This window comes from Palaemon carinicauda, chromosome 3, assembly GCF_036898095.1.
Source record: "Palaemon carinicauda isolate YSFRI2023 chromosome 3, ASM3689809v2, whole genome shotgun sequence".
NCBI lineage: Eukaryota > Metazoa > Arthropoda > Malacostraca > Decapoda > Palaemonidae > Palaemon > Palaemon carinicauda.
In genome coordinates, this window is record NC_090727.1 from 17,027,734 (window position 1) to 17,037,733 (window position 10,000).

A 10,000-nucleotide genomic window follows, 5' to 3' on the forward strand; every position below is an offset into this window, starting at 1 on the left:
TATCCCCCATTACGTTGGGCTAGATGAACTTGCAATAGCACCCAATGGTCGTCTGCTAAGTCCTCATAACCGACCCAGCCTTTCTTATCCCTTTTGTGGAGACAAAATATCGTTGGAAATGGTTAAGAGATAAATGGGGTTTCAAGGAATCCGAGAGAGAGAGAGAGAGAGAGAGAGAGAGAGAGAGAGAGAGAGAGAGAGAGAGTAACATTCTCTCTCTCTCATGGAGAGAGAGAGTAACATTCTCTCTCTCTCATGGAGAGAGAGAGTAACATTCTCTCTCTCTCATGTTACTCTCTCTCTCTCTCTCTCTCTCTCTCTCTCTCTCTCTCTCTCTCTCTCTCTCTCTCTCTCTCTCTCTTAATCTGCATCATATATTCTTCATAACTTACATCAGTTGTCATGGAAATATATAGTATCCTCAAGAGGCTAGAGAGAAAGATTAATGATAAGCTGAGAGATGAACAAGCAGGATTTAGAAAACGTAGAAGTTGTACTGACCAAATTTTCATTTTAAGACACGTGGTACAGCAGTGTGTAGAATATAGAAACTTTAAATGGCATTCATGGACTATGAAAAATCCTTTGATAGTGTGCACAGGCCAATTTTGTGGAGAGTCCTGCGTTGTTACGGAGTTCCTCTTGAATATGTAAATGTGATTAAGTCTGTTCATGAGTATAGCAAGTGCAAAGTTAGCCTGAGCGGAGTCCTATCAAATTAATTTCCCGTGTACAGTGGTGAACAAAGAGGGAGTGTGTTGTCACCTATGCTCAGAGAGAGAGAGAGAGAGAGAGAGAGAGAGAGAGAGAGAGAGAGAGAGAGAGAGAGAGAGAGAAATGTAAAAATTATATTAAAAAGAACTTTTTAAAGTTACGAAGATCAAGCAATACTTGTAATTATCTTTGGTAAGCTTATCTATTGAGATATTACAATAAAACTAAAAGGGAACTAGAATTCAATCATCTCTCAGTGACAAGGAATTAATCATTGATTTGTTTACTTATCAAATTGTCTTTCATGATAAACTAAACTTACCGAGAGATGCAAGACACCCCCATATAAATTCCACAAGTTAATGAAGCCCATCTCGATTACTTTAGTGATTTCCAATGTATGTGGAAAGCCATTTCAGATGATGGTAAATTTAATATTCCTTGAAGAAAAACTGATATATTGACATTAAAATTTAAACCAAATCCAAAGAATAGTCATAAAATGCAAATTGATATCCTGCCTCCGAATGAGTTCACGAAATTATTCTATGAATTCCTAATTAAATACACCGAAGAAATTCTAGATTACAGAAAAATGCTAAATCTTAACGATTATCAGTTTATTCAAACAAAAAGAGAATAAGAATTAAATATATTTTATATTAACAAATAAAAAAAAAAACACTTCCGCCTATATCGGATATTATTTTTTCCTAGTTACTCCTACATCTTATGCAAATCAGGCCTCGTTTTTACTAAGATGATTATTCAACTCAATCCTTCCCTCATCTATTTTAGTCCTTCCCCAAACGATGTGCCAGATAGACTCATAATGGAATACCGTTATACTACTGTGGATATGATTTATTACGGTTTTGAGAATTATGTAAACCAGAAAAGCTGGGTTATTTACATAATATATTCAAAATGGGCAAGATAAAAAGTGCATGCGACATTTTTGTGTACGCTGATACATACATACATCATCACCATCATCATCTGCGCCTATTGACGAAAAGGGCCTCACATACTACATACATACACATACACACATTATATATATATATATATATATATAACTATATATATACATATATATACACACACACGTGTGTGTATGTATGTATATTATTTTAAATAAATAAATATATATATATATATATATACACAAACGTGTGAATATTATATATGTATGTATGTATATATATATATAAAAAGTGCATGCGACATTTTTGTGTACGCTGATACATACATACATCATCACCATCATCATCTGCGCCTATTGACGAAAAGGGCCTCACATACTACATACATACACATACACACATTATATATATATATATATATATATATATATATATAACTATATATACATATATATACACACACACGTGTGTGTATGTATGTATATTATTTTAAATAAATAAATATATATATATATATATATATATATATATATATATATACACACAAACGTGTGAATATTATATATGTATGTATGTATGTATATATATATATATATATATATATATATATATATATTATATGTATATATTCGGAGGAAAAGGGATATATATATATATATATATATATATATATATATATTATGTGTATATTCGGAGGAAAAGGGAATATATATATATATATATATATATATATATATATATATATATATATATATACACACACACATATTGGTAATGTAAAATAATGCATGGTATAATCTAAAACTAAAGATTGATTATTTCATATATCACTAGAATCCAGGGAATAAGATATTTCGGCCAGGACAAACAGCAAGAGAAGCCAAAGCGTGTTCCACGCAGCTTTTCCCCTTGAATACAGTACTGGGGGAAAAATGTAACAATTACATAGGCTAAAAATACCAGTTTTTCCATTTCCTCTCCTATCGCACCCTGTACTTTTATTTTGCTCCCATTTACTGTGCGTAAAGATGGCGGGGTTGTTTTTACTAAACCTTCCCTTTCTGTATGATATACTTAGTCTCGTCCAAATGAAAAATATGACGTCTCGTTTCAGTGACACACTGTCAATTACATTCCTTTTAATATCACTAATGGTAAAGGCATAAGATTTTATCCGCTACGAAGGAATGGCTTTTCAGAGAATTGTGACCGAATTACTGAACTCTCACTTTCTCCCTTGTAAGAATAGCTCTTTCCTCCTCTATCTTCTTCCCTGTATTTCCCACTTTTTTATTTCCGTTAAGTAATGTGCAGTGACAAACCAACCTAGTATGGGTGACCCTGACTAGTATAACTTTGCTGACCCTGGCGATACACAAACCCTTTCAACACGTTAAGGTTGCCCCACTCAGAAAGGGATTGAGATCAAGTTATATACTGTGTGTGTTTATGTGTGTGTGTGTTTATGTGTGTGTGTGTGTATATGTGTGTGTATGTATATATATATATATATATATATATATATATATATATATATATATATATATATATATATATCCCTCTCCACCTATTGACATAAAAGGCCTCCATTAGATTTCGACAGTCGTCTCTATCTTGAGCTTTTAATACAATATAAGAGTGCTCCCAAAACTTTTCAGATAGAACAAGGCACAGAGATGCGATGAAATGATTTCGATAGCCAAGTTGTAATGCATTCCACATGCCTGTCTCCGTCTCAATTTGCTAATATCTCTACTTCCATGGGATGGTTGGAATGAAATCGAATTACTGCTTTGCTTGGGGTTACTGGTTATTACACAAACTCTTCTTCGCATCATCTGAAAACTAACCTTTAGATGGTAAATTTGGATGAGATGACGGTAATGCAATTCTCGCAATCATTCAGTCTCCCCCAACCCATAAAGTGCACCATTGCGATACATGTTTATCACCCTGTATCACACTTACCCGTTCATGGGATATAAGGCTCCAGCACATTTTCAACACCATAATGTTATAAGCCATATAAAGAAATAAAAAGGAAGTATTTTGTTGACAACTAAATTAATTACACTGCATGCATTGCAAATTCGCTCTTACTCTCGGTGATATTTTTTTAAGGAATGCCAATGATTTTTGCTTCGCCGTGGCTCGCTTCGCTGGCAAATAACAAAAACATCACTGCTCCTATGTTCTGGCAGGCGGTACATACTGAGCTACGCACGCTTCCCCCCCCCCCCCCCTCTTGTTGTTATTTCTTTGGTCCTTAATTTTGGGATATTTTTGGGCTTATAATATACAGGATGGAGAAACTGTCCACCTGTGTGCTTAGTTGGTAGGGAAAATGTCCTAGGGGGGATATAGAGGTGGGGAAAATCTCCGTTCCGCGGGGTGTAAATTCCAGGAATGGTGTAGAGGATGAGGAATTATCATAAGAAATAAGGCTACTCGGATATGGCTAAGGATATAATATTTCTCATCGGATTTAATACAAGAAGTTCATGCCAATGAAAAAGGGAAAAGGTTCCTGGAAAGACCTTAATATCAATATCAATATAATTATTGATGGCGCGATTTCAAACTTCCGGAGATATGTCAAAGTTCTCACGGAAATTTTTTTTCATCAACATATGTTATTCATGAATGTTGGGTATTATAAAATCATTCAGAATTGCCTTACGTGTCAGCTCTTCTTATTCAAAACTATTCGACCTTATACGTGTTATTTTGAATATTTTCTTATGAGTATTCACTGTAAAACGAGTCTTGAAAACAATTATCAATCACCACCGTCTTTTCAATACAAATAAAATATTTAACCATATTTTGCTTCACAGTAACTAATTAGGTCTTTATTTTTTGAGTGGATGAAAAATATCATTATTATATCACTGCCTTTTCAAACGCTATGCGCCTCATTACCCTGCTGTTTTCTTTATTTCGAAAACAAACAGGTAATACACAATGCATCCAAAGTAAAATACGCAAGTCTCGTCTTGTTCAAGATTACTTCAAACTAGTTAACCACAAGTGCTTGGCTATAAAGTGTATCTCATTCGGGAGATATTTCAAGTCTTGATGGGCAGATCGCCATTTTGGTCTTATCTGAAAGCTACATTTCAACAGAAACCTTCTGTGACTTGTAACTTCGTCCCAAGAACTTGTGGTGTTACCCGTTTTGAGCAGTGTAAATATACCCAAAACTATCTATTTTCATCATAGATAAAATGTGAAATACTTGATCGGAATGAGGCTTAATAGTTTATTATATAGCAAAATGAATAAAAATTAAATTTCAGAGCTTTTCGAAATGGGTCATGAAAACAGCAATTATGAGAGACGCACTAAAACCTAGAATTGCAAATATAATTGGACCGAAAGAAAACCTACAAAATTAAATGGCTATAGTCGGCAGACCAATAAGCCCTGAGAAACAAAACATCATTTGCGTTGTAAAATTGCTTTAAGTTATATGACGTTATAATATAATTTGAAAGTAGACAGGTATATGTAATTTTTATTCAGGAAAACTAATTGCGTTTTACATGTGCAGAGAAACCCTTATCAGAAAGTGTGAAAATTATTTAGACGCAATGATCTACAGCACATCAAATCGACATGATATTCTGGAAAGGAATATCATTCCCCAATTTATTACTCAAAGTACAGTAAATGTTGTACATGCCAGCGAACAGTAAATTTCAAACTATTCTATGTGGAAACATCAGTAAAAGTCTCGTTTTATAACTGATCGACATTAGGAAGTATTATATTGTTGTTCTTGAATCAAAGGCCAAATTACATGAAAAAAAAACTATGCATACTAATATATGGCTTGATAGTTTATGGCGTACATAAAATGAAAGTATGAAACTTTTAATTGCCAGATGACATAAAGAGTTTTGACACTACTAACTAATTGAATCAACGCAACCTCAGAAAGATAAGAATTTCAGAGATATTACCCTCAACTGGATGACATTGTTTATTCTACAATTGATCTTCATGCACGCGACCGACATTTTAAAGCAGAGGCACATTATATATATATATATATATATATATATATATATATATATATATATGTGTGTGTGTGTGTGTGTGTGTGTGTATGTTGTGTGTGTGTGTGTGTTTACTGCGAGGTTTTTCTAGTTTTCACTTTATATTTATGGGATAAGGTTGCTATCCGTTCACGCTAGTACATTGATGTTAAAATCTCACGGACATGCTGACAGCATCTGTCTTTTCCAGGTGGTCATTCTAGAGCATATTCTGGAGTCAGTTCTTACCACGTTCGAAAGGTTAATCGTTTAATTCGTCTATAGAGATTTAATTTCCTGAATCTTGAACTGAAAACTGCATATACAAATAAATTCAACCATAACACTTTCACTACAAACTAGTATAATCTCCAATTAGCATATACACACCAATTTTCGAAATTCTCACCATACATATTTTTTAAACATACATTCTAAAGATTTTATTTTCAATCCAAAACTTCACCCAAAATGGAACCACAGTATATATCGAAACCCCTGACGTTATATACTTTCCTAGACTAAACTCAAGCCGACATTAAATTCAATTTAAAGCATTACATTCATGATATAAACCCAGTCTTCAATACTTCGATCGGCAAATTCCCATTAACAAAATAACCCCTTCTCTCTCAAAACCTTCCTCTTGATATCATTCATCCCTTTCTTGCCGGAGATATTGTAAGTGTGATAAGGATCAATGCTAGTGATTGATTACAAAACGATCAAGATTGGCGGTTTTGCGATTGAGAAGGCTCATGGCTCGATTCCACCAGTATTTTGGATTCAACAGATGACGCTTAATCTCGCTTTACGAGATTGTTATTTATTCAGATTAAACGCGATTCCAGTTTTATTATTGGGTGGCAAAAATGAATGAATTACATAAAGTGAGGACTGAAGGAGGATTACACATGCAAATACAGGAGCCATAACTAATAAAAGCACTTAACGAAAAAAGTAAATCATGGCATACCATGCCAATAAAATGTGTACTGGAAGAATCAAAGTGAATTATTTTACGGACGGGATCATGAACTCCACCCTACTTCACATTATACTGTAACTTGGGGTAATTCGAAGGTGCAAATCTATACTATTGGGGTCATTCGAAGGTGCAAATCTATACTACTACTGCGGTCGCAACATGAAAAGTAAAAAACAACGCTCCAACAAGCGAGCAAAGCTAGCAGCAAATATACGGATGGAAGTCAATACGGAGAATCAACATCTGATCCAAGGGATGATTTTCCAGATCATGGTTTTAATAAGTATCATGCAAAGAAACCACTTTGATATTATTAATCCCTTCAAGACGTTATAATAATAATAATAACAACATAGGTCTATATTATAGCAAGAGAATTTGGTTTTCCACTGTTCCACAACGAACAAAAGTAACGAGTGGAAAAATGTCAGGAAAAATTTATCATCTAATAGAGAATTTTTCTCATAATTGAATTGAAACAGCAATGAAATTCTGGAAAAATATTATTCCATCATATAACTAAAATCCCTGACAAACCATAAAGGTCCTAACGGCAATCCTGACTACTGACGTTCACGTCTTGTCTAAGAGGCCTCAATAGAAGCCCTCTGGAGCTTAGCAACAGCCTGAGCTTCTGTAAGATGCTATGAACCTATTTCAGGTCACTGAGCCACAAAGGTATAAGAAGACATAATTGGGGCCATTTCTTTGGCCATAAAGTTGCGGAAGCCATTAACAACATCAGAGTGGGTGATATAAAAGGTCGTTGATAAGACCTTTTCAGGGCTAATAAACCATCGTAAGATTTTTTTTAAAATGATTCTACGTCGAAGAAAATTCTGAAATTCAATTCAACGAAGCTTGCAGTTGTTATCTAATAATGACGTCTTACATAACTCACTAGTTGTAATTGTATTACCAGCATGAGAGAGAGAGAGAGAGAGAGAGAGAGAGAGAGAGAGAGAGAGAGAGAGAGAGAGAGAGAGAGAATTTTCTCTATCCATGGATGTGCTTCAATTGTATCTATTTACATAAGACCCCCAAAAAATTTAAAATGTGTTAGAGACGGGGCAACCAAGTGTCCATATTTAGTCAAGTGCTCACAAAGAAGAGAATTGATGTTTGTATTTGAAATAATGTCAGTCTAGCCTAGCCTTGCGCAATGCAACATAACATCCTACCCTAACTTAGAGAAGTCTAGCTAAACCAAACCTACCCTAACTGAGCCCAACAACCTAACTCAAAGTAACATAATATAGGCTAACCCAAACTTAACAAACCTAACCACTGAACTTAACCCACACTAACCTATCAAACCTAACCTAATCTAACTTTTATTCCTTTAACCCCTGTTATCTTTTTCTTATTTTACCATGATATAATTTGCTGCAATTGATTTAAATTAAGAAGAATTAAATTTCAGTTTCATTAGACTAAGTGTGTTCTTAAAGCGGAAACTAATGATTATCATAATTTTCAGGGCCCTCCACTACCATCAGCAGCAGCAGAATTTTATCGACCTGGCAGGCAGACTTCAAGCCATATTGCACTTCATGTAGAAAGCAGAATGGCAACCAGTGATGCAGACGATGATGGCGAATGTAATGAAATGGGAGTTCCCTGTAGATCTTACTTTTCCCCAAGAAAAAAAAAATAGGTAAAGCAACTAAGAAAATTTCTGATAAAGATATTAGACTATGTCGAGTTGCCCACTTTCCTTCTGTTAGTCCAAACCTAGGGACATATGAACTACCTGGGTGGAAGGGGAAAGCAAGCATGTTTTGCATCAAGTGTGAGGTACACTTGTACTACAATGCTAAGAAGAAAATGTTTCATCGATTTCCATACCAAATAAAGGAATAACTTCACAAGAATTCTTTCTCTTTTGGAGGGGGTCAGTACCACTCCGTAGTTTTTGGCAGTTGGTGTTATTGTTATTATTGTTGTTATTATTATTATTATTAGCTGCTAAGCTATAACCCTACTTGGAAAAGCAGAATCTTATAAGCCCGAGAGCTGAAACAAGGAAAATAGCCCAGTGAGGAAAGGGAATAAGCAAATCACAAGAGAAGTAATTGACAATTAAAATAAAATATTTTAAGAACAGCAACATCAAAACCAATCTTTCACATATAAACTATAAAAACCAAGAGGAAGACAAATGAGATTGAAAAGTGTGCCCGAGTGTACCCTCATGCAAGAGAACTCTACCCCAAAACAGTGAAAGACCATGGTAAAGAGGCTATGGGATTATCCAAGACCAGAAAACAATGATTTGATTGTGGAGTGCCTCTCTCCTAGAAGAGTTGCTTACCATAGCTAAAGAGTCTCTTCTACCCTCACCAAGAGGAAAGTAGCCACTGAACAATTACATTGCAGTAGATAACCCTTTGAGCGAGGAAGACTGTTTGGTAATCTCAATCTTGTCAGGTGTATGATAACAGAGGAGAATATGTAAAGAATAGGCCACACTATTCAGTGTGTGTGTAGGCAATACGAAAATGAACCGTATCCAGAGAGATGGATCCAATAACTACAGCGGTAGTATGATCATATATTTTTTCATGTCAACTACATGATTTTCCTTGTTTCTTTAGGAAAAATTAAGTTTCTGTAGAAAATGACCTTTAATCTCCAAGCTATCATGCATCTAAGAGAACATTTTAGTATTCCTTTAAAAGAAACTTTATTTTGAATAAATATGGTGAAATTTAGTGATATGTTTATTTTGGTCCCTAATAAGTAAGAAAAAGGTAGATTAATTTTGTTTTGAAATCGGAAAAAAAGTATGGTAGTGGTGTTAAAAGTTTTGTTTATTTATACTTTACTGTTTCCTAAATAATTTCCACGCCGTGCCATAAAAGAAAGGAAAAAATATTTTTTTGCCGAAAGTGTTCTAAAGTCCAGGTAATGGAATTAGTAATTACAATAGCATTTTCTTTATTTACATAGGCTACACTCTTGATATTTCGTATATGTAATTTTTTTTTATATAAGTAACAACTAACTTATTGTTTTGTATTACCTTGTGGGATAACCTAACAAAACAGAGGAACCTCCAAAGAATAAAAAATAATAATTTAAAGTCAAATGTACTAAAATAGTGGAAAATAAGTTAATATAAATGTATTCTTAATTTACGTAATGTAATGTAATCAGAAAATTTAAGAACTTAAATGGTTTAAAAAATTGTCTCTATTGAAGAATTAAATATTGAATAAATACATGGAGGAAACAAACACTTTGCAACTTCATTGTAGGCGCTTCCCTCATATTCTACACTGTATTATACTTCATATAGCGTCCTTTCATCAAGATATATAAACAATAAT